This window comes from Alligator sinensis, unplaced genomic scaffold, assembly GCF_000455745.1.
Source record: "Alligator sinensis unplaced genomic scaffold, ASM45574v1 scaffold420_1, whole genome shotgun sequence".
In the NCBI taxonomy this organism is placed as follows: Eukaryota; Metazoa; Chordata; order Crocodylia; family Alligatoridae; genus Alligator; species Alligator sinensis.
In genome coordinates, this window is record NW_005842298.1 from 629,741 (window position 1) to 635,740 (window position 6,000).

At 43.6% G+C, this 6,000-nt stretch overlaps 1 protein-coding gene across 16 annotated transcripts in view; it reads right to left on the minus strand.

The window, feature by feature from the left end:
• Positions 1–6,000, minus strand: part of TRIO (trio Rho guanine nucleotide exchange factor) — a 466,181-nt gene that overhangs the window by 42,164 nt on the left and 418,017 nt on the right. The gene's annotated exons all lie outside the window — the stretch shown is intronic.

The window sequence follows — 6,000 nt, forward strand, 5'->3', positions numbered from 1 at the left end:
ACAACAAGCAAAATCTGACTGTACCTTTCATATAACATATTAGCTGGAAAAGTGACATAGCAGAAACAAAATCCTTCATTTATAACATTGCATTAACCATGGTGCATCAGATCACTGGATCAAGACCTGTGCAGTATCTTCCTCCTGGGTGGCTAATGCCACACAGTGGGGATGCAGGAATGTTAAAAGCCCCTTTGTAAACCTGAACCAGTGTTTTTGCAAAATGACCTATCAGTTTGTGTGCGCATCATGTGATATCTAGGGAGATCTGGGTTTGCTAAAAATGACGAACACTTGCACACTGAACACAAAGGCCTTTCAAAGTATCTTAAGGTAAGCACCCAAAAAATGGCTAAATCAATTTAGATCTCAGCCGTTGACAAAATAAAAGACCACCCACATGAAAGCAGACGTTTTCAAGACCCAGAAACATCTCATTAAATAATCATGCATTTCCCCTGCCACTGGTGATTACAATTTGTTGTAATGTATTGACAAACAATTACTGTGTTATTAACTATTTTGGTACAGAGTACAAATTCAACAAAGCATTTAGAGAACATGTACGATGCATTTTATCTTAAATGTACATTATTTTTAACTAGCTATTATTAGTCAAGCATTTCAACTGGTAATAAGTAAAACCTCCAATTGTTCATAAAAAAATTACGTATGCCCTGGTTATTTTCATTACAAGCTGATTTTCAGGGGAGTTAGGGGAGAGGAGGAGATTTAAGAACTCTGTTAAATGTCTGTCTTTTTTTTGGATTTAATCTTCTGGGAGTTTTTGAAAGGATGCAGCATGGTTATATTTAAAAGACCAATGAAAACACACTCCTGCTCAAACCCCAGGATTAGCAATATTTATTTCTTTGCAGGAGAATGCCTGAGGTTCTCCAGTTAAACAAAGGATAATTCTTTCTCCCAATCTAATAATTATATGTACATAAGATCAATAGCAGTTTCCCATTGTGGTTCCTATTATTTGGACTAGACATTACGCCTACAATGAACACCCACTGGGTAAGGTATTGCTAGTCTGTGTTCTTTCCTGAGCCAACAGCATAATTTACTAAAAACACATTTAAAAAAAAAAGGTTTTTGCAGATCTCTCTCACCAATTTAAATTGCTACCATTTTATCAAGGCCCTATTAAGATGTCAAATGAATTTTTACTACACTTGTGTGTTAAAGACAGGTTATGGAAAAATCATGGCATACTGCTATTCAGAATAAAACTAATGCTAGGAATGACATAAGTGCCTGTGTGTCTAATCCAAGGTTAGTCCAGATAACCCAACAGTACAAGGAAAAGCTTCCAGCACAAATGGTTGGAGAAGGAAAAATAAAAAACAATTTGAAACAATGTTTCCTCATGTGAGGAAAGCCTCACTAAATTAATCTTTTGTGTAGAGTGCCTGATGCCTGGAGTCTGCAAAGCAGAGCATCTCAGACTGTTCTGCTTCTATAAACTATTAAGGAAAAATACTCATCAAGAGGCTTACTAGACAAGGCAGGGAGGATCCAGGAGTAACACAGTAACATTGAACACTGGTTGTTCTGTTGTTCAAGCTTCTTCAGCAAGGCCAAATCTCAGAGAGTGAGAATGCTACAGTACAAAATGTCTGTCCTTGCCACTCATCCAAAAAGCCTACCCTGCCACTTCAGAAATATTTTCCTGGATATTCACCATAGGTATCAACAGACTAACAATTATGCTGTTTTAAGTGGGAACTTGGCACTTGCTAGCATATCAACTGACTTGCAGTTTCATCTGTCCGTTCTTACCCTACAGTAAGTAAAGCTAAATCATGGAAATTTGATTTTTTTGAACTGCCCCACTTCCCTTCCACTTACAAAGGACAGGTGCTGATAGACTAAATAGAATAGATTTCACCAAAATATAAAATCAACCCTTCCATTCCTGGACAATCAAGGCAGAACAGTAGATCACTCATTTATCTACAATGAATCATGGCAAAAACTAGGACAGCACCCTCTGAGACTGTGCCACTGATCCAGCTCCATTACATAAAATAGTATAGCTGCAACATACAATGTAATTGTAATAAGGCATATCATTAGGAGTAGTGCAGTTGCTAAGTCAGGAGTACTGTGTACCATGATCAAATAGCAGGATCGTCAGAGACTCTTTCTACTTTGTTCTTATAATGGAGAAGCTTACATTACAGTTACAGGGGAAAACTCACACTTGTAGTAGTAAAGTTTACTAGATATTAATTTTGCAACTATAGTGAGCTATCTAACTTCTTTGAAGATGTAGGAATTGTTTCAAAATAAAATCCTAAAAGATTTGGAAGAGGAGGTAATAGCTTAGTTTGTGTGGCTTCTCTTTCTTTTTTTGGAAAAAAAAGTGCCATTTTCTACCAGAAACTACTTCCATAAAACGAGGTAATAGATGCTTAACTTAAATATTTTAATTTCCAAAAATGAAATAAGATCCTACTGCTGTTGAGCCGCTTCCCTTTTATCCATATATACACATTTAAAAAGCTGACATAATAAAACACATTCCCTTTAAAAATGGAAAACCAGCATTTATTTAATGCAAGTAGCTTAACAACTGAAAAGCAACACTAAACGAATAATTTATCTTAAGTACTAGATATGCTGCAGGCTTTTAAAAAAAAAAGTGACTGCAACTTAGTCATGACAAGGTTGTTTTTTTTTTCTTTTAAGTTAAAGGCATATGCAATATGTATCAGACAGCAATTATTAGAAAACTTTTTCTCTAAGACATGCATGTCAGAGCACCGTTGAGTTCCCTCTTGGGCTAGGGACAGACATTACACATAAACTGGCTTAAGTGATCAGAAACTGGTTTAAACCTGTAACAGAACAGATGTTCAGTGCACATAAACCACCTTGAAAATGGCTGAAACCAGTTTGAGATAAACCTGGTTGAATGTAGTATTAGACTTAGCTGATTTGGCTTAAACCAGTTTATGCAATGTCTGTCCCAGACCCCTTGCTGACCCCAGCATGCTCTCTGGGCTGGGCAGGGCGCTCTGCTCCACAGAAAGGATGGTCCCTCCCCTTTGCTCCCTGGGCAGAGCTCCTCCAGCACAGACTTACAGACATAGCAGGGTCTGCTGACTTCCCCGTGCCTCCTGCCCCCTCCCCTCTCACCACTTGCTGCTTAAGCAGGGATCCCTTCCTCCCCTCTCCCACAGCACAGACCATAGCTAGCATGTGGTATACTAGCTAGTGCTATATAAGGTTCTGGCAGAGACTGCAGACACAGCAGGGTCTGCTGGCTTCTCCCTGCCCTATCCCTGCTCAGGCAGGAATTCCCCACTCCCTCCCTCCCATCTTCTACAGCATGGACCCTAGGCATGTAGCGTGCTAGCTAATGCCGAGAGGTGTCTAATGTGCATGTCTCTCCAATTTCATTGGGGCAGGCAGGTAGACAGAACAGGGCTTCTGGAGCTAATCAACAGGTCACCCCTGGTAAGCTGTTTAAGAAGAGTTTGAAGTAATGGGAGAGAGGCTATTGTTTTGCTAATTGGGTGATAAAGACTTTTATCAGCTCTGGGCTATTTTGCTTGTCTGTCAGTTTGCTGCAGACAGTATGACAAGCAGGGAGGGAAATTGAAAAGCTCCGTATCATCAAGAGATGCATGCATTGCACCCCCCGACACCCCTACCCCCACCCCTTGCCTCAGAGTGCTAGCAAGGGTCTGGGGGCTGGCAACTCTCCCACCCCTTGAGCAGCCATCAGGGAAAATCCTGGGATGTTGCAGGCAGACCTCTTGAATGAGAGAGTCCTGCCAGGGCCTAGCCACACCCCCCTCAGCTCAACTCTGAGCAAGGGAAGGGAGGGCTGCTCTAGTGTCCTCCGGCTTCTAGCTTGAGCCACTGAAGGCATGTGCCTGAATTTCCTCAGATCAAAGAGAATGTCTGTCCAGTTTCCAACCGGTTCTGCCTGGTCAAGTTAGACTAACCTGCAAAGGCTGAACCAATTCAGGTTCAGGCTTTTTGAATGTCTGTCCCTAGCCCTACTCCCTAATGACAGCTTTTGGCTAGTCAACTCCTTCCTTGATACAGATGCCTCTGATACACAAATGGCCTCCCTGCAAAGCTTCTGAGATACTGAGACAGATTGCTGGGGAGGACAGGGTGCAGGGTTTGTTTGCTTGTTTGTACTGTTATTGCAATATTCAGACTTTTAAAGCCTAGCATCCAACTGTTTATGGGCAAAGGAGAGAGGGAAGAAAGCCACAATTAATTTTAATTGGAGAAAAATCTAGGAGACAAAACAAAGTGAGACAACCATATTTCAAGGTACACTCTTGAAATGGATCGTCCCACAGAGTTGTTAGCCCTCACTATGTAAGCAGTAAGTGGTTGTACCATGTTAGCTTCCAGTTTGCAAGTTTTACTAAAAAGCATTTCTTGGATCCATTTATTGTTAGTGCTAACGGAAAAGTTAATAAGGGATAAAACAAACAAAGGCCAAAATGATGGACTGTGTTAAAAGTGGCAGGTGTAAAACACATAGATTTCTTGAATATTGGTTGGGTAGGTCAAAAGAGAAGTATGTCTACCCTTAGGCCTTGAAGATCAAACTCTAGTATTGCCTTGTTTGCAAGAAATTCCAATCCACCTTTTCAGCAGTCCTCTATAAGCCATTTTTAACATTTTCTGCTTTTATTTTTTTGGCCCAAGAAAACACTTGCTCTCAATTAGTAGAGGGCTCTTTGAGATACGTTAGGATTGGGTTTTAGGGACAGGGTGCCAGTTTTGCGTGCCTTGGAAGTCTGGCACTGGTCCCTCCCACTGGGCGCGGCCACACATGCAAGTACATGCGCTTGCAGCAACTCAAATAGAAGTGGTGCAAATTTGAACCAGGGCTTTTTGCTTCAGAGCACGTGCTCGGACATGCACTTTGGTGTGGAGCAAATTGTGCCACTTGGGGCAAAAAACCCCTGCCTGGCTCCTCCTGGATCTTCAGCCAGGGGGAACTAGAGCCTGGGGCCAGCACCTGTGCTGTCCTCAGCAGTATAAAAAGCTGCCCTGTCCTGGCCCCAGCAGTATAAAAAGCCGCCCTGGCAAGTAGCTCAGGGCTACTAGCTCTCAGGAGCTTCTGGGGCCCAGCCAATTGGTACCTGGGGACACTACCCTTTGTGCCAGCTGGACTGCTGAAGCAGCCCTGAGAGTTCCCTGCACCCTCTACCAACTTCAGCAGTCTGGCAGTTGGGGCTGTGACCTGCTGTGCACCTGCCAGACTTGGATGGGGACTGCACAGCCAGTAGAGGCGTCTGCCCCTCTGGGCCACCTGCCAGTAGACGGTGGTTGCAGGGTTGGCCTTTGTGCGGCACTACTACCATTTGTGCCCCCTGCCCGGCCATCTGGGCAGCTATCACCTGGAAGATGTTCCAGGTGTGGTGCCCTGCTTTGAACTGTCAAAGCATGTCCTCCTGGCCCCATTTGTCCAGGAGGTCAGCCACAGCCAGATGGGTCCAAGGTGCCAGCTCTGAGCAAGCAGGGTCCTGCCACTGGTCTCCGTAGCAGGAATTCTGGTGTTCCGTACTGGAAAACTGGGGTCTGATAAAAAAAAATCCCGAAGTCACTCTGTAAAATACCCCAAAATCCATGTTCCTCCACAAGTAAAACAAAAGACCACTATACAGAAAGAGAGCAAGAGAGAGACAGCGATCAGTTGGACAATGTTTTATTGATTACAGTGTTAAAGCTACTCTCTTATCATAATAATAAAGTGAACTCTAAATACATGTTTCATGAATTCATGAATATGTTTGGCTGCACTCCCACAGGGCGATGACTCCCACACAAGGGGTTTGGCCCCCCCCAACAGGGGATTTGGCCCTCTCACAAGGGGGTTCAGCCCCCCAAGAGGGGATTTGGCCCCCACACAAGTGGTATGGCACCCCAACGGGGGCCAAATGGCTCCCACAGGGGCTACCACCTCCCTTGCAAGGCCCACATGCCCCACCCCAGCCCCCCCACTGCTGCCAC